Raw genomic sequence first — 20,244 nt, 5'->3', positions numbered from 1 at the left:
GTATATTCCATATGTCAGGAATAATTATATTAAGTAGAGCTTGTGTTTTATGTGAAAGATTAGAGGCACACTTTTAATACACGGCATTAAATATTTTGGTGCTTTACAATTATATTCCCGTGGTAAAGTTTCCACTGACTTGTTTTATATTTACTTCTGGTTATCACTTTTTTCTAAATTTAGCATTAAATATACTCCATAGTTTGACTTCAGAGAATGTCACTAATTCAGTTGTTAACGTACCCTGGAGGTCATTAGTTTTCAAGTCATACTCCCAGGTGCACGGTGAATTTTCAGTATTTCTTTGTATTTTAAAATATAGTGAAAAAGTTTCGTTTCATGGAATGAATATTTATGCTCAGATTGTTTATGCGGTTTATTAGTTCTCCAAAGGAGCAGAACTAATAGGTAATAGATATATAGAGCTATAAATGGGAAGATGAGGCAGGATTTGTTAGGGGCATGGGTGCACATGATTATGGAGCCTGAGAAGCCCCCAAATGTGTTGTCTGGAAGCCAGAGAAAGAATTTGCTAGTGTGATTCAGGGCATGGTGGAAGACTTCAAAAGTAAAGCAGTTTTGATACAAACGTTGGAGTATAAAAGTCAGAAAACCTAGAAAATTGGGGTTCTAGTTCCAAAGGGGATAGAACGAGTCAGTTCGTTTTTATTCTGCTTATTTTTGTTTTCTTTTGTCTAAGCCTTCAGCCTATTAGACAGTGCTTGTTCAAAACTGAGGAAACCACGTAAAGGTACAAGATCCCAGTGATGAATGTAACTCTACTATATAACTAAAATGAACCAATAACACTCAATTTAAAAAACTGAATAAAGACAGACCTTACTCAGCCTGTTTATTCAAATGCCAATATTGTCTGGAAACACCCTGAAATGCACAACTGGAAAAAACGCTTAGCAAGCTGCCTTGTCATCCTTCCTGTATCGCCCCAGCTACAGGGATATTGAATCCAGGGAGTTCACACTGAGCTATATCTTTAGCATTTTTTTTTTAAAATTTTGAGACAATATCTGGCTAAGTTTTCCAAGGTAGGTTTGAACTTGCTATCCTCAGTAGTACTGAGATTACAGACAGGCACCATCACTCCTATCGTCCATCCTACTTTACTCCTGTTGAATTGATATATGAAATTAACCGTATCAGAGAGAGAAAGGGAAAAATACGAACGACCTGAAACCAGAGAACAAATTCTCCTGGAAGGCATCAGCAGGTTACCATGCTTGGTAAATTCTACTCTGGAGTATAAAATTTCTTAAATTTGCTTGAGATATGACAAGCTCCCATGCAACTTCCTAAAGGGCTTCCTCCTTGCTCCACACATATATTATTACTGAATTTATTTATTTATTTATTTTTTGCTTTCTAGTGTCAAACTTATTTGTGGGTATAATATAAAAGCTGTAACTCAGGGATCATTTGTGCCAGGCAGCCTCTGAGATGATTCCCAGTGATCTTCAACTCTCGGTATACAATGTTTATGTCATTCCTTGGCTGTGCCTACAGATTTGTTTCTAACCGATGATGACGAAGGTGGGATGTCACTTGGAAGATCAGGTTACAGAATAGAGTGGTGTTCACGCTCTGTTTCTTCTCTCACTCATTCTTTGTCAGAGAAGCCTGCTACCTGTCTAAGCCGCCTAGAGAAGCGTATGTCGGAAGGAACTGATGCCTGCTCAGTAGCTCGGTCACAAGTGAAGCTGGGGAGAAGCTTAAAATGAAGTTCTCTTTGCACAGCCCCATTCAGGGCCTTCACTGCCGATCGTACAACAAGATCCAGAATTCAGGAGTCTTCCCCGCAAAGGCCAGACTGAGGCTCTTAACCTGCAGAAATTATAGGGTAAGTTTTTCTGTTTAAGCTCTCCAACATTACTTCGTAACTGAATATGAATAGGTCATGGAAGGAAATGGCTGCCTAACAGTTATGAATGACATGGATGCAGTTAGAAGGATTTTGTGGAAAATCTATAAAGAAACCTAAATCATCTCGAACAAAAAATGAAGGAGTGTTTCGAGAATGATGTCAAAATATGAAGCAAGAAAATGACTTCAAAATATCAAACTGTCTCAATCCTGGTCCAAGTCTGAAGGTCTAAGAACCAAGAGTGATGGAACTTGGAAGACAGAAGAAGGCAAATGTTCTCCATCAGAAAAGAAAATAGATCTATTCTTCCTTTGACTTTTTGTTCTACTTTGACAGTGAATAGGTTGGATGATGCCAATCCACAGCATGGAGATATATTTGAGTTTTCCCATGGCTGCCACAAAATCCCTGACACAATTTAAAGGAGGAGAAGTTTAATCTGGATCATTGTTTCAGGATTTTAAGCCCATGGTTAGCTGCTTCTCGGTAGAAAACTCTTGATGGGAGGGTATGAGGGAGCAAAGCTGCTTGATTCATGGTGACCTGGAAGCAAAACAGAATTGGAAAAGGTGTCAAGAGAAAAGGGTGAAGGCTGTGGATTTAGCTCATTGGTTCTGTCACCAAGTTCAATCCCTGCACGGGGGGGGGGGGGCAAAAGAGCAAGGGATCAGATATATAACCCAAGGTCATTCATTTATGACTTACCCACATATGGGCTTTGTTAATCCCCAACCATGTTGACAATCAGTTAGCTGTCAGAGAAGGAAAATAAAAAAACCTTATTCTATTGACTAAAATGTGAATCTCCTACAAAATTAGCCTCACAAACTATATTGGCTAGGGTTCTCTAGAGAAAAATATATTTCTATATTTTTTCTATTTCTGTTTCTATTTTTATCCCTACTGAGGCTCAATAGTTCACAATAGCCCTCTGCATGCTAACAAGTCAGAGGATACAGTAGGTTCTTAGCCCAAGAAGCTGGAAGCCTCAGAACAAGGATCGAGGACCCAGTGTCACTCTGAGGCTAAAGGCCTAGGGGCTCCTTGGAGAGTCACTGGTGTGAGTCTAGGTCACATGGCTGAAGAAGTGGGATGTTATAAGTGATAGCTACATCAAAAAACTCACTTGCTCAAGCAAAATTGAGCTTTCAAGAGAAGACCAACTTCCTACTCCTTACATTTTTGTTCCATCCAGGCAGCCAGCCCATTGGATGGTGCTACCCACCATCAGGATAAATTCTCCCGCCTCACTGATCTGGTCTGGAGGTCAGTAACCTCAGGAAAAACACCCACCATTCCTCCCAGAAGCATGCTTTACCAGTCTCTTTGTCATTGCTCAGTCTAGTGGAGTTGACAATCAGTACTACCCATAATTCAGACACATTCAAGGACAATACTTTCCCAGCTATATGTCCATTTCTCTGCCCAGTCAAACTGGGACATGAAATGACTCATAATAGTATGTAAAAATGTCACCTGGCATTTGATAACAAGAATTACTTTTGTTATCAGTTGGGAAGGAGTTTAACAAATATCTTGCCTGCAGTCATAGGGAAGATTAAATTTGACTGGTGACCTTGATGAACTAGCTGAGGAGATTTCCAAGCACTTTGTATTCTACCTTGTTAGAGTTAAAACTGTGATATAGAAATAGAGTTATTGCAAAATCTACCTAACCACTACAGATGCCTGTAAATATACAACAAATCCATTCTTTAATATGTAGCATTGCTACACTATGTGCTTACATTATTATTACTTTTGTTTTGTTTTGTTTTTTGTCTCCCTTTGTAGTTCAGGCTGGCCCTGAACTCACTATATAGCCCAGGCTGGCCTTGAACTCATGGTGATCCTTCTGCCTCAGCCTCCAGAGTGCTAGGATTATAGGCATGTACACCATGCCCTCATGTGGACGTATTATTATAAACTCGGAGCCAACATTCCATTCCAATAATGGATGAACTCTGAGTATATAGGGGATGGGGAAGGGGATGTTGCCAAAACCTCTGCCGTGGGTTCTGGCCTCCTACGAGCTACAACAGCACAAGGCGAGAGAATAAAGACAGGAAACTAGAGTTAGAGTGAAGCTGATGGCAGCAAAGATGAAGGCCCCCAAGCACATCCAGAATTTATGGAATATAATTATGGGAAGAAAGGGAGCCAGGTATGATTTGAAGGCATCTGGTGAACTACTGCTGAACACCCGGCATGATGGTGCCAGGCAGAGATGTTGGGGAATAAGCACTGCTTATCTTGCTTGGATAGAAGAGATAGGTAGTGGGACTGGATGTAACGAGTAAGCAACCTATCAGGTCAGCGAGAAGCCATAATTCAGGGGAGAGGATCTTAATTGGGGTCACGCTGATCTTAGCTGCACATAACTCAGTAGAGCCCTTCCACTTCACAGACCAGAGCCTAGGTTCCTGCGGCAGCCATTGAGGAGGGGCTGTACTGGCCCAGTCCACCATCTGACATGCTCGTTTGAGTCACATAGAGCATTCGTGTGACTCTTGATACAAAACAATATAGCCGAATTACGCAAAGCTAGAAGTAGGTGCCATTCATACCCACAAGTACTAGGCAGGGATGTCTGCTACATGAGTGGTTAATAATTAATTTTTGTTTTAGTTTTTTTTTTTTTTTTTGGTACCAGGGGTCAAACTCAGGCCCTTGCACTCGCAAGGCAGGCCACAGAACCACTGAGCCAAATTCCTGGCCTGGTATATTTTTGATACAAATGAAGAAATGCAATCTGGGAAACAGCATCTATTACCAGACAATGAATTGAAAGGGAGTATAAATTAGAAAAAATATTAATAAGAATAAAATGAGCAAAACAAAATTTTTATAATGTACCGATTTCCAAAGTTTTATTTTGAGGAAGCAGAAATAAAAGCAATTATTAAACCAATTAAGAGAAATTCTGTCAAGTCAGCTTGCTAAAGACCACTTCCTTTCAGCAGTGTTTGCATCTTGCCAGCCTCAGATCCATGTCCACGGTGTCCCTCCGAAACTCATTTCACCTTCTCAAGCTTCAATATGTCCTGGATAAAGATAGCAGCTTCACATGGTTATTATTTAATTCACGGGTAATAGCAATCACTTCTTATACAAGAGCTTGGCAAATAGTAGGAACGGAGTCAAGGTTAATTAACTCTGAATCTTTATAATTGCCGTGATATTGAGATGTGAAACGTTCGCTTCCGAGGAACATCAGTTTGCATAGTTTTGCCACCGAGTCACTTGATCTGAAGTCCCTTTTAGAAGAAAAGAAAATGACAGACTTAAAAATTTGATCTAAAAGTCCAACTCCTACTCTGTACCCTTGACTATACTTTTCAGATTTCCCTTATTTGACTCTAGCTATATACTTATCTATATATTTTATTATTTTCTAGTTTATTTATATTTTACCTTTAGTTGTTATCTATCTCTTAAAGCATACATTTTTATCCATGAGGATATTTTTTATTTCACTCACTGAAGGAATCCAAGTACTTAGAAACAGACAAATAATCAATAAATAATTCTGAAATTAATAAATAAATATTTATCTCCATTCAGTATTTCCTAAGAGCTAATTATTTTTCAACACAGCTTTCTAAGAATATATGATTTAAAGGAATTCAATAACTCGACCAACTGGACCTAACCAATTACCAACATGTATCTTGAATCCTGTTTTCACAATTGAACAATTTACACTTGTCCAAAAGAATATTGGAAATAAAAAAGTGTCCTCATTACACTGTGGCAGCAATAAGACACAAGGAAACTTCAGTGGCCAATTAACGTTCTAAATCTGATATGGAAATTTTCACTCAAAATATCTTAACAAATTGTATTTCTATTTTTCAGGTTATAAGATGAAAATAATTATTTTCCTCTTGGGAAAACAATCATTGTCCAATTTCAAAATTATTACTTTATTTAACTGCTTAAATTACCAGTGCCAGTTATTTTTCCTAATGCCTCATTCTGAAAGTCAGCACTTCCGTATGCGTGGACTAACCATCATCCCCTGGGTGATGTTATTTATTTGGAATACTGTTTTAAAAAAGCAGTGGAAAAAGAGAAAATTGTTGGCAAGAAGGAAACAGTAATGTGAAAGGAAAAATAAATATGTAAGAGTTCTCATAAGCTTGCTGGTTTTTGGTGTTCTGAGTGACTTAGCCTTCAAATCGCAGAGGGCCTAGAGTGTAGGCCCTCTCTTAAATTAGAGAAAATATTTGCTGTCTGAACAGCACTATAAAGAAAAGACAAAAATGCCACATACTGAACCATTATGAATAAAATGCTTAAATCAGTAAGAACAATGTTTAAGCCAAGTATTTGTGGTTTTGTATCCTTGGATACCACAGAGAATTTGTTAACATATGCATTTGTTTCTGAACTTTCTCTTCAGCCTATTGACAAAATCAACCCGGTTTCTAGCTTTTTACAGAATTTGGTCTAATCTTTCAGAGTCTAACTGTATCATATTTCCAAGATCACTGACAGACTTAGTGATCCACTGAAATGACTCAGAGTACTTAGAAAAGCTGTTATATAATGGTTAGAGTGGAAAGTAGAAAGACAGAAGAAAGAGGTACAATGGAATCAGCAAAGGGAAAAGACCTCTGTGATAAAATGCAGGAAGAACCTGACACAAGCTTCCAAGTGTCCATTCTTCAGACTCCTGAGCAGCAACAGGCATTTAACATAAATTTCACTGTGAGCACGAAATACTTCAACTGGCACATTATGGCCCAAGGCCTCAGTGGTACAAAAGAAAAAAAATTCCCATAAGGCAGAATGTTTCAAGGTCTCATGGCCCAACCTTGAGAAACCAAAGGCCAGTTCTAAAAAACAAGATTTTTCTGAGGAATGTGCAGGATTTGAGAATCCAGGCAGGGTGAACTAACCCTTTATTTCATAATCTGTCTCCCTATGTATGGACTGGTTCTTTTGTTGAGTAATGCTTTTATTATTCCAAGCATTTATTTAACATATACAAGAAAAATATCAGCATCAATATTTGGAGTAGTAAATGTGGCTTTTGGAATGAAAACAGAAATAGCTAATTCATTCTATAAAATAATTATAGTCATTCTCATTTTTTGATACTTATTGATTACTTGCATCCCTGTCTTGATTTACACTTATTTTTACCTAGAGATGATTCTGTGCCAAACGATAAAATGCAGAAATGAGCTGATAGTTAGTTAAATCCAATTTTTCCTCAGGCTAGTAATTTTCCAGCACTGTTATGGTTCAGAGGAGATTTTAGGTCAATCTCCAATTATATCATATCATTCATAAAATCAATATCATCATATGAATCGTATGACATTTGATTTGATTTGTAGTTGAATCTTACCAGTAATGCTAACAGACAAGGCAATATGCTCATGGCATTTGAATTTTATTATTGGACAAATGATTAAAAATTGCAGAGGCATTCCCTGTGTTCTCCCAACAAAACTGATTTCTTGTCATGTACCATATATTATGGGAATAAATGCCATCCAAATTGGAAATCATTTAGTTATTTCTAGATTCTAAGCTAGTTGGAGACAAAAGTGGTCACCTTGTCTTGTTCAGGGGCTTGTACTGAGACTGGTTTCCACTGAGAGTATCTAATGGGCCCCCAAATTTATCAATCTATATGTGCACCCCAAAGAGGTATGCCAAGATATTCACTGGCCAATTACAATCACCGTCCAATCCTGGAGAAGAATTTTTCAAGTGGACTTTAATATGTCTTTTGAATTCTCATGGTATCAACAGGGTCATATTTTACACAGGCCTCTGTCAAATAATCTACTGTTTAAATTTCTCACCTGCTTAAAAATATGGTCAATCCATTTGCCAATATCTAAGAGTCAATATACAAACAAATATCAGGACTTTTATGGGATATTAGTTTTCAAATTATTCCATCTCTGATATCCAGTGTAATGAGCTTATTACATTTTTAATCATAGTTTTAGATTAATTAGCAGTAACGTGTCAGCTTCCCATGTGAGCTGTTGTATGCCCACACTGAATCTGCCAACTTATTTTTTCCCCATTCCCAGCCCTCCCTTCACCCCCTCTACCCTTCCCTGTTTACAAACACAATGTTTCCATATTTTTCTTTTCTTATACTTTTTTTTTCCCTTTTTACCTTTGCCCTACTACTGCTACTTCCCCTACTCTTTTAGACCTTTTCTTCCTATTACACAGTATCAATTATACACTTTGATCCTTATTTACACTTTTAGCTTTTCACACCAGAGAAACTATTTGGTATTTACATGTGTGCCTTATTAATATCTCTTAAGAGCATGGCCTCATGTGCATCCACTTAGCTATAAGTATCTCTACTTTATTGTTCTTTATGGCTGAGTAGTACTCCACATTATAAAAAACAAAACAAAACAAAACAAAAAAACATATCTTCTTTATCTAGTCTTCAGGTGATAGGCAATTGGGCTGTTTCCAAAAGCTTTTATCATAAACATTTATCTCTATAAGGTGGAAGCTTTAGATACTTCCAAATAAAAGTGTGGATCAGTTTAGATGTAGGTGCCATTTTGTGGGGAATCAAAGTTTAAAACTTTCTTTTCACCTATTTTGTAGGTAACACCTAAGATTATTCTTAGGGATGGAAAATACATCCTCCAAAATAGAAGGAACTCAATTAGCCCCTGTGCTCTTTGCTTTTCCAAGTATTAGATCAAGGCAAAAACATGTAAAATGAATCACTAAATACCAGCCTGCTTTAGTTTTATTTTTCTTTGCTGTTAAAATCGTATTTCCTTGTTTTAGGGTAAGATAAAAAAGAGAAAATATTAGTCAAAATGTTCAAATTTTCAGTTGTAAATTCTCGTGATCAAATGCACAGCAAGATAACTATGGTAAATAAAATTGTTATGTACTAAAATTAGCTTGGGTAGGAGGTCATAAATATTCTTAACACATATGGTAACTATGTGAAGTCATGGATATAGTGTCCACTGAAATTTAATTGTGGTGATAATTTCACAATATGTATGTTTATCAAAGCATCATATTTTATGCACACTTATCAAAAATAGTGAGTGCTATGGATGCTCCAATTTTATTCAAGCCTTCGTGATCCACTGCTAAGCTCTGAAAGGAAAACTTTGACTTGTTCCTGTATCACACTCAACACCACATTGGTTAGCCTACCTCTCATACCAATTCTGGAAAAATACTAGTTTTCTACACACATATAACATTTATGATGCCAAATGTGTGAGTTTTCCCCTCACTGATAAATCCTTCAACAGAAAATGTGTAGCCTCCATTTTCTTCCGTCATGGGACTAATTTTCTAGAGTTAACCCAGACTGCATAGTTTAAGTGAATTCTCAGTATCATAAGATTGCCTCTGACTTCAGAAACCAAATTTAAGTGATGAGTCTCCAGGTTACTCACAATCTTTGCCCGAGTTTACTACAAATCTGTGGTTCCCAAACACTGATAGAGCTTCTTGAATTCATTTGTGTAAACCTAATCAAAATCTATTATTTTTCTCCATTTCCATAAAAACCACTATCTTGCTGGAATAAATGCCTTGACTATACTTTTGTTTTTCCATGATTTGGTGAATCACTCTCATTTTAGCAGCATACATAAGCCCCATAAGAAGAAACAGGAATTTCAAATCTGACCTTAGAGTGTAACTTGCATTGCAGTAGCAAGCGTTTTTTGGGAGGCTCATGCAACACAGTTCTCCTATTTGGAGTTTACATGAGCTGGGTCAGGAGTTTATCAGGATGATGGGTAAAAAAGACAAACAGATTCGCTTCTGTGGATCTGTACACTTCAGGATCAAAACATTTCCCAGTGACTTTTCTCTATGAAAACATTTTTAAAAATTTTAACAAAATAATAAGAGAATAACGATAGTTAATACATGGTGTATCACTATCATCAAAGTAGGTACTTGGAGTTTAAAATGTAGGAAAGAAAAGATTCTCTTGTACAAAGGGGCAAAGATAATAGCACAAAATTTTATTTTCCATGAACTAAGAGAAACTAGTAGTATTAAGAAAACAAATTAGTGTATGTGTTAAAATATTTTTAAAAGGACAAAGTAGAAAATTTAGGGAATTATTTGAATTTCTCCCTGTTTCCTATTTATCTATGTGATTTTTGCTCTTTATTTTCTCACACAGGAGAAACCCTGTGATATTTAAGCTGGTGTATTTGACTTATTTCGTTTAGCATTAAATTCTCCACTTACATCTGTTTACCTACAAATGCCTCAAGCTTATCTTTCTTTATGACAAAGTATGTGTGTAAATACCACAATGTCCTTATCCATTCATCTTTTGATGGACACATACGCTGTTTGAAAGACCTACCTTATATAAGTCGCGCTGCTATAAGCATGAGGATGCATGCATCTCTGTCAAATGATGATTTAAACTCTTTTGGGAAGATTCGTAGAAGAGGGATAGCTGGGTCAAATCAATATCTACTTTGAGTTTTCTGAGAAATCACCACAGAGATCCAAACTACCATCTGGCAGCCCCTGTAAGAATAACCTGTTATGGTTTGGAATACATACATTCATTGAAAATTGCTTAATAGCTGTGTGTCCAACACCAGGCCAAAGATGCTTCTATATTTAATATTCCAAATAAGGAACACTTCTCCAAATTCAGACGTGTTCACATCTATTTCAATAAAGGTTATTCAGAAGCTGAGAATGTGAAAGCATGATACAAGTGAAATACATGTCTGGGGACAATAAAGGAAGGATCTTTCATTTAACATACTTTGGAAATAAGGACAAATAATATAAAAAATAGCACTTCCCCTTCAGTACAACATATTTTACAGGAATATGAAACATAAGATCAAAATAACTTTATGGTTTTGTCTTTATATACACTTATATAGATAAAGGCCAATTAATATGGAAATAGACTTGGATGTAGATGAATACATAGAAGAAACAGATATTAAATGTTACGAGATACATATGAATGAAGATACTAGTCCTTCAAATTATTTGGATTTGTTCTAACTGGTATTGTGAGCATCTCCCAAGGCCTGTGAGTTGAAGGCTGGGCACCATAGAGGTAGAAGTGGAAGATGATAGAAACTGGAAAATGCTCAGCCTACTGGGAAGTTAGGCTAACAGGAAAAAGCTTCTGAGGAAAACTGTGGGGCTCCAGCACTTTCCTCTTCCTCTGTCTCTTTGCCTCAACTGTGAAGGTAGACATTTTGCTCAGACACACACTTCCGCTGTGATGAGCATCCCTACGCAGACCCAAACCACCAGTGGATCATGGACTGAGACCTGAAAAACATGAGCCCACATGAAGCCTTTCTCTTCGTAGGTTATTTCAGCTGTGGGCTATAGTAAGGAAACACTGACAAACACAGGGCTATAAAGTTTGATCTTGTTACTTTAAGGCAGCTTATGGACACTCGCTGAAAATTTATGAGTTTTTTTCTTGATTTGTTTGACTGCTTTATCCTAGAAGGGCCAGGTGTATTGTGCATAACTATTCTAATATATATTTTTTTTCCTGAATAATAACCTAGATTTAAAATGCTCAGTGGCTAAATGTTATAATTTTTCCTTGAGAAGAAGTATACATTATGTATAATACTTGATTATATTAAGAAATAAGAATACAAGAGAGGATAGAAAGCTTGATCCTTTATTATATTTTGCTGAAGTTAAGATTAATAGTTGGCCTTTCTTTTATACCTTTTCTTTTACATCTTGGAATATTCTGTCGTAAATTTATCATTTATTAAAACTTTATTAAGATTTTATTATTACTGTATGGTGAAAAATTATTCACAGCAATATGTTGTTCCCAAAGTAGGATTGAGAGCATTAATGAAAAGCAACTGTTCACTAAAAGTTTTTTTGACAAAACAGGCACAAACATTAACATATTAATATCAGAATGAAATAATTCAGCAACAATAATGTAGCACATAGGTGAATGAATACAAACTTTATTTTAATTTATTCAATGATCATTTGGATATCAAATATGTGTCATAGAATGATCAGGCTGGTGAGGTGCTTTAAAATTTATAAATAGGTAACTGCAAATATACACCTAAACTGGTGAGATACAAGCATATACTTGTTAAAGGCATCATTATCATAAAAATTTCAGCATAAACCATCATTTTTGCATCACTGTATAATGAAATTTAAAATTTATCTTTAAATTTACTATGCTGCATATTATATAGGCATACATTTTACAGCATAGTGTTCAAAAAGCAAATTTGTATGTTTTAAAGTGTCATCTCCTGCTAAGTAATTACAAAATCAACCACTTACTTTCCCATAAATTTATTAGTGTGTAGGTATACAAATGAAACTAAATTATATTTAATATGCAAGTTAATGAGTCATAAAAATGGTTACAAGTGTTGAGGTGCTATAAATTTAAAGAATAATTCATGAAAAATTTTATTTTCTGCATAGCATAATTTACAGACGAAATGAGAAGTTACAGAATGAAAGTGTATGTACATTAGTTTTCAGTTTCCTTTATCATTTAATAATTGTCCTTTAAGCCTTTAATTTTCATAGTTGTTTATTTTGTGGGAAAGTGTGTGTACTCTTTGTTAAAAACAACACAAAGATACTGAACCTAGTAAGCATTTCTATGGGCAAGTTTATCATAAAATGAGCTATAGCTATTTGTTAAGAATTCCCAAAAGGCCATCATGAAGGAAATGATCTTGGATAGCAAGTGAACCCGTGTCAAAACGTCAGGACAAAATATCAAGAAAAAACTGTTCCCCAACAACTGGGATCTGATCTTATTTAAAAGCTTCTGCACTACAAAAGAAACCATCAGCAGAACTAAGAGACAACATATAGTGTGGGAAAAAAATTTTACCAGCTGCTCCTTAGACAAAGGACTATTATCTAGAATATATAAAGAACTCGAAACAATCAGCACCCCCGAAATATAAAGACCCGATTCAAAAATGGGCATCTGAAATGAACAGACATTTCTCAGACAAAGAAGTAAAAGCAGCTAGCAAATATATGAAAAAATGTTCCACATCACTGGTCATTCGAGAGATGCAGATGAAAACAACACTGAGATTCCACCTCACCCCACAAAGAATGGCTGCTATCAAGAAATCAAACAATAACAAATGTTGGTGGGGTTGTGGAGAGAAAGGAACCCTTCTCCATTGTTGGTGGGAGTGCAGACTGGTGCAGCCACTATGCAAATCAACATGGAGATACCTCAAAGAGCTTGGACTGGAGGTTCCATTTGACCCAGCCATCCCTCTGGTGGGTCTCTTTCCAAAAGAATTAAAAGAATCATATCACAGTGAAATATGTGCACCTATGTTTATAGTGGCACAGTTTGTAATAGCTAAAACTTGGAAATAGCCCATTTGCCCATCAGTGGGAAACTGGATAAAGAAGATGTGGTTTTTCTATAAAATGGAATACTACTTAGCCATAAAGAGTGAGAAATTAGATTCATTCATAGGAAAATGGATGCATTTTGAGGATATACTCCTAAGTGAAATAAATAAGTCACACATGTGTAAATACTGAATAGTTTCTCTGGTGTGAAAAACTATAATAGTACATAAGATCCCAATGAGATAATTAACAATGTGAAATAGAAAGAAAAGGGCTAAAGGTGTAGGGAAAATGGGAAGGGTAGGTGAAAGGGAATAAGGGAAAAGAAAAAAATATGAGAAAATGAAAAAATGGAAATAAAGTGTTTGTAAATGGGGAGGGCAGGAGGGGATGAAGCGAGGGCAGGGAAAAGGGGAAAAAAATGAGAACCAAGACTCGTCATGTAAAGGTGCAAGATCCCAATAATGAATGTAATTGTACTGCATACCTAAAATGTACCAATAAACTCAATTGAAACTAAAAAACAAAACAAAACAAAAAAACCTTAAAAAAAAAAGAAACTGTTCCCAACCTTATGAATGGGAAGGGCCTTTTTTTAGAAGACTGTAGTGTCACTGAATTATTTTCATATCCTATTCTAAAATAGTAGAATTTATGAAATTGTAACTCTGAGGATGAACATAATTGTTGTGTGGTATTCTGTGGATAAATGCATCGATAAATTGTAGCACTCTAAAAGAGAACCAAAAGCACTCATATTACAGTAGAAGCAAGAGAAGAAGAAAATAGCAACAACGAAAAAGAACGGAGGTTGCTGACACCGAGATATATAGCATATAAGGTTTACAACATATTGACAGAACAATCAGGTTTTCTTGGCATGGAAAGGAAGCATTTTAATGGATTATAGGACATAGAACTTTACTAAGTGTAATTTAGAAGTTATTGAAATGCAATATTTTTGTTTTACAGGGAGGTCATGATAATCGACCTCTATCTTGATATGGTTCAGGAGAGCCTTTGGTTGCACAACTCATCGCTTTATGAAAGCTTGGAAAAATCTCCTAAAAGTGCGTGTGGCTGGGAGAAAAGATTCAATGGGACCCTCACTGGCACAGCAGCTTACTGGTGGTGGAGGAACACAGTTCCCATAGAGGAAATCAAATTTTATTTTTTCCTTTGTGAACTGTGCCAATCAGAATCATAAGCATTGAAATATTTGCCTGATCAAATTCACAAAATAGTATATTATGTTTTCCTCTGAAAGTTTTATTGTTTTACGGTTCACTTTAGGGCTTCTGATTCATTTTGGTTACTTGCTCTACATGCCATGAATTATAGATTGTTTTTCATTTCTTTTAAACATATTTACATTTAATTTTATAATTAATGCATTGAAATGACTTAACCTTATACAGTACACTCATAAAAAGTTTGAAAGTGTTTGCGTTTCATCTGTTGTTTTGGAATTGTTTGAGAGCAATTGTAGCTAATTCATTTTCTTTTCAGAAGATTTTCTGCCATTTGGTCTTGGGATTTTTCTCTTTTGAATATCTATCTATCTATCTATCTATCTATCTATCTATCTATCTATCTATCTATCTATATATATAATTTTTCCCCTATACCAGGGATCAAATCTGCTCTTGCAAGGCAGGTGGCCTGAGCTAAAACCCCAGACCTTTTGTTAAATTTTTGATCACTGATGCTATATTGTTTGATCAAGGTTGGCAAATATCCCTGCTGTATAAGTACGAATGAAACTCTCCCTACATTCTGCCTGGCAGTAGCATTTCTTTTTCCAATAGTTTTTCTTTCTTAGTTTTCTAGAGTGTCACCCTGCACATGAGGAGTTTAGTTCTCAGTAAAAACGAAACAAAACAAAACACACAGGCATAGCTCTATGCATGTATCTAGCGCTACTGTCCCTCATAGCTCCTTTTCCGTGGTCCACTAGTCTACAAATCCTGGTATCCCAGACTCTCTTCACTCCAGTCTCCGCCTTCTCAGACGAGCTCTCCCTGCTTGCCTTCTCAATTCTTGTGCCTGAATTAGGGACAGTGTCTGGGGAAAGGCTTTAGGCAGCCTGCGGTGTGACTGTAGAATCTATCTTGTTTGTTTCCATTCTCTCCAATTATTATCTTGCATATATAGCATGATGCTAACGATACTGTTCCTATCTGTCTATCTGACATCTGTTTATTTTGAGTCACTCTTTTTTCTGGTAAGGGAAGCTTCATAGCAGTTACTGCAATTTTAGTATATGCGCTGCTGAAGCACAAAGCACACAGCACATAGCAGTTATTCCATTATGAACAAAAGTAGACTTGCTTTCCCATTCCGTTTTTTCTTCATAATGTATTATTTAGCCAGTCTTATGGCATTCCTGTTTGCACTAGTCAGTAAAATTTCTCACCAGCTTTTTGCTTTTGCCCCAATATTTTCATGTAGATGTGTTGACTCACAAAATGTTTACATGTATTTTTAAATTTTCTCGCTATTTTGTCCCACATATAAATGTAAAAGGTCTATATGTTTTGTATGTCATCTGGCTATAAATTAGCTACTGGTTCATTAATGTTTGATAAATGGAATGTATAATTAACTAATTACTAGTCCCTGACATAAAAAGGTTGGGATTTAAAACATACCTATTTGCCAGGGAATTAGCTTAGTGGTTCTGTCGCCTGCCTCACAAGTGCAAGGACCCAAGTTCAATCCCTGTTACCAATAAATAAATAAATAAATAAACAAATAAATAAATAAATAAAATAAAGCATACTTGCTTTTAATTATTAACTATATATTACAGAAAATCCTAAGTAGTCATTACTGACATTACTTAAAATGTACAATTGAATTGACAAGTTTTCAAAGTAAAGGTGATGGCTTCTCAATGCAGATAGTAATAATGTATTCATATATTTAATAATGATTTTAAACAGCTCTTTAAATGGCAAACTTACAGCACCTCCAAACTTCAATTGAGATGAAACTGTTGATTAATCTAAAAGTAAGATTAACTTTACTTCTAAGGGAATATAAATAATTAATTATCCCGCAGCAAGGAAACAGATGTTTTGAAAGAATTTCCCATTTATAAAGTTTTTCTCAAGACATCTTGCAGATGCATACAGATAACACAGTAAAATTTCCACTGGATATTTATTGTTAAAAATGTCCAAGATAAGAGTATAAGGAATATAAATGCCTGCATCAGAAGTAACAAAAAATGATTCTCTAATGGCACCATTGAAAGAGTTTTAAAGTAAAACTGTCCCAAGTATATCTCCTTGTTACATCAGTAGGAATTACCCAAAATCTTTAAGGCCGCCTATGTAATGACAGAGAATACGCTGGAAGTTACCTTGGTCCCCAAAGATCCTAGCTGTAATAACAAATGTGACTGCTTGTATCTGGAGAAAGTTAAATGAGTAATGAAATTTTACCTTGTTCTTCACCTTTATTTGTGTGAAAATGTTTTATACATCTAGAGCCAATTATTGAGTCAGCATGGGAAAAAAAAAGACTAGACTGTGTATTTATCTGCTTTACAGGGTTGTGTGAATTATTTTAAATTTTTAGACCTGAAATTCCATATTAAAATAGAATATCAATTCTTTGTCTTCATGATTAGTTTCATGAATAGTTTAAGACTTGCAATCCGTTTATATAATGTTGGAAAAATTAGGAGATTATAAGCAAATTTAAGCATATTACTAGAACAAGAAAATAGTTGTGCTTTAAAAATATAGTTTGCTGTTTGAAGTACTACAATATCATTTTCAATTTGAAATGAAGTCTCGTTGAGATAAAAACGTCATCACTGACAAGTCTTATAATGATGCTCATCACCCCACATGTAATGTAGCAATCTCCACTTAGTAATGTAGAGTCCCATAAATTCTGCAGGCGGACATTTTATGTGAAGCTAACCTAAAATTAAAATAGCCAACACTGATTGGCTATTTCTTATCAGACAATCAAAACTCAAAGTAAATCTCAGTAATCACATGTGATATCTATGTGTCTTCTGAGTTCAAATAATATTTATGGATCTTGCTTTTAACTTCTTTGTTCTGAATTAAAGGTCTATTTTCTAAATCTTCTATGGCTGACTTTAGAATTTACACAACAGTACATTTACCATTTAAATTAATCGTCTATCAGCATTCCAATTAGCAGAGGCATGTATACAATTTCAGAGAGTTGTGTTTAAAACACCATGTCTCTTTTCTAGCCTGCTTCAGTCTGGAGAATAGGTTCAGCTTCATTTATTTCATGCATTAGAAGACTTTAAGTTCAATTTTAGTAATTACTTACCCAAGATTATATCTTGAATGTACATTACATTCAAAATCATGGTAATTCTAATTTTAGTTTTTGGTATTTTTTAAGCAATCACGCTTTCCATAACGGCTGTACCAAGTTTCATTGTTATTTGTAGTCATTCCACTGTGCAACAGTGCACCATAACTTCTTATTTATAATTGTGCCTTTCTACTCATTAACCTGTCTCCCCCGCACTCCCAATCTCCCAATCTCTGCTGACCAACATCCTACTGGAAACTTCTGAGCTCAACTTTTAAGGAGTCTATGTATGAGTTTAAAGGTGCAGCAGTTGCCTTGCTGCATCTAATTTCACGTGACATGCGGTTTACAGTTCAATGTCTACCTGAAGCCTAAAGTATTCAAAGGTCGCTGGATTATGAAGGAGGCACAGCTGCCTTGCTGACAGAAGGTGGGGTCTGGTTGGAAAAGGCGGGTCACTGTGGGAGTGACACAGAAGGTTATATCTCTTCTCAGAGGCTCTGCTTACTGTGTGTCACCCAGGAGCTGTGAAGTGAGCACCTGATCCTCTGTCATGCTCCTTGGCCTTGTGATCTTGCCTGGGGGCCAGTCAGTGGCAAACTGTAACCATGAGACAAAACAAACCTTTCCTCCTTTAAGTTGTGGGTGTTTAAGTTGTGTCCCGGCGAAGAGGAAAGTGATCTAATGATACATAATGTCCCCTAGTTCCACCCATGTTGCCCCGAGTGACAAGATTCTGTCCTTTCTTTTCAGCTGAGTAATATTCCTCTGTGCATACACACCATGTTTTGTCTCTTCATTTATCATTGGGCACCTGAACTGCTTTTGCTTGGCTATTGTGAATAGTAGTGCAGTGACAAGGCAAATGTTGGTATAGGTCTGGTGTGCTGATTTAAGTTTGATGGAACATCTGCACAGATGTGGGGTGGCTGGATCGTGCAGTAATTCTCATTTTAGTTTTTGGTATTGTTTAAACAATCATGTTTTCCATAATGGCTGTACCAATTTTCATTGCTACCACAGTTTATGAGAAATCTCTTTTTTCCAGCTCTTTGCCAGCTATTACTTATCACTATTTTGATAATACTCATTCTGACAGGAGTGAAATGACACATGACTGTGATTTTGATTTACTCCCCACGATGCCTAGAGAAGTTGAGCATTTTTCATGTACCTTTTCACTATTAATAGATATTTTGAGAAATATTTTAAGATCATTTGCCCATTTTTAAATTGGAGTGATGACTTTGTTTGTTTGTTTATTTGTTTGTTTGAGACAGGGTCTCACTATGTAGTTGAGACTGACCTGGAACTCACTATGTAGCCCAGGCTGGTCTGGAACTCACAGCGATCCTCCTACCTCAGCCTCCCAAGTGCTGGGATTACAGGTGTGCACCACCATGCCCAGAGAGAGATGGCTTTTGATCACTGGGTTGCTTGGATTTCTTAAACATACTTTACATTATTCCATGTTATTTATTGTGAAAATGTTTCTGCCATTCTGAAGGCTCTCTCTTTTGCATCGAGTTCTTCCTTTGCCATGTTTTTTGTGGTGTTTGTTTGTTTTTTTTTTTTTTTTTGTTTGGTTTTTGGTTTTTTTTAGTATGGTTTTAGGTTTTTTTTGTTTTTTTGTTTTTTGAGACAGGGTCTCACTTTGTAGTTGAGACTGACCTGGAACTCGCTATGCAGCCCAGGCTGGTCTCAAATCAGCGATCCTCCTGCCTCAGCCTCCCAAGTTCTGGAATTATAGGTGTGTGCCTCCAGTGCTGCTTTGCCATGATTCTTAGTTTGATAAAATCCTCTCTTATTTTTGGCTTGCTTTTTTTTTTTTTTGCTCTTATCTGAAAAATTATTGCTTATATCAATGTCTTGAAATATTTCTGATATTTTTAATAAATAGCTTCATAATTTCAAACCTTATATTTAGCTTCTCAATCCATCTGTAGTTGATTTTTTACAAGTGCTATATAGAGACTGACTTTTTCCTTTTTCTTACTATATACTGAAAGTGATTTTTTTTTTATACAAGTATTAACTTTGGTGTCTTGCTAAGAATTAGTAGGCTTTGCATGTTTGGATTTATTTCTGGGATCTCTATCCTGTTCCATTAGTCATTGTATCAGTATATATTCCCTTGTTATATACCATACTCTTGATTGCTATACCTCTGTAGTTTTGTTCCTATTGATGGTATTTGAATAATTTTTATTTGGTTGTTTTGAGTTTCACTTGTTCCTTCCTATTTGTCTTTATGATTTGGTGATTTTCTGTATAAATCATATTTTTATGTATCTGTTTTCCTAGTGGTTTCTATAATTTAATGTTTTCGTGACAATAGTTTACCTCTGTTGTGTGTGTTTTAAGTATAGGGCTCCTTTCAAAATCTTTAGTAAGGCCAGTACAATGTTGATGAGCTCCTTCAATTTTTGGCTGTTTTGGAGAGTTTGTATTCCTCTTCCGTTTTTTAGGGTTAGCTTTATAAGGTACATTATTCTTGGTGGAAAGCTCTTTCCTTCTTTCAGAAATGTATACGTAATTCCACTCCCTCCTACAGTGTTCAGTTTTCGCTGCAAAATCTGCAGTAGCCCTAATGGGGACTAAATTTTCCCTGGCCCATTTGTTTTTCTGCTGTTGGAATTCTGTCTTTGACGTAACTCGTCCCACTACAATATGCTGTATAAAGGTTA

The 20,244-nt window shown here is 35.9% G+C and overlaps 1 long non-coding RNA gene across 1 annotated transcript in view; it reads left to right on the top strand.

The window, feature by feature from the left end:
- LOC104868024 overlaps nucleotides 1-14,317 on the top strand; it is a 14,760-nt gene extending 443 nt beyond the window's left edge. The window contains exons 2-3 of the long non-coding RNA XR_781942.1: nucleotides 1,630-1,855; nucleotides 14,219-14,317. This is a non-coding gene — a long non-coding RNA (uncharacterized LOC104868024). The remainder of the gene's footprint in view (nucleotides 1-1,629; nucleotides 1,856-14,218) is intronic.
- The last annotated feature ends 5,927 nt before the right edge of the window (nucleotides 14,318-20,244 follow it).

This window comes from Fukomys damarensis, unplaced genomic scaffold, assembly GCF_012274545.1.
Source record: "Fukomys damarensis isolate Sample0158 unplaced genomic scaffold, DMR_v1.0_HiC HiC_scaffold_17, whole genome shotgun sequence".
Taxonomy (NCBI): Eukaryota; Metazoa; Chordata; class Mammalia; order Rodentia; family Bathyergidae; genus Fukomys; species Fukomys damarensis.
This window is presented reverse-complemented; position numbering and strand designations above follow the sequence as displayed.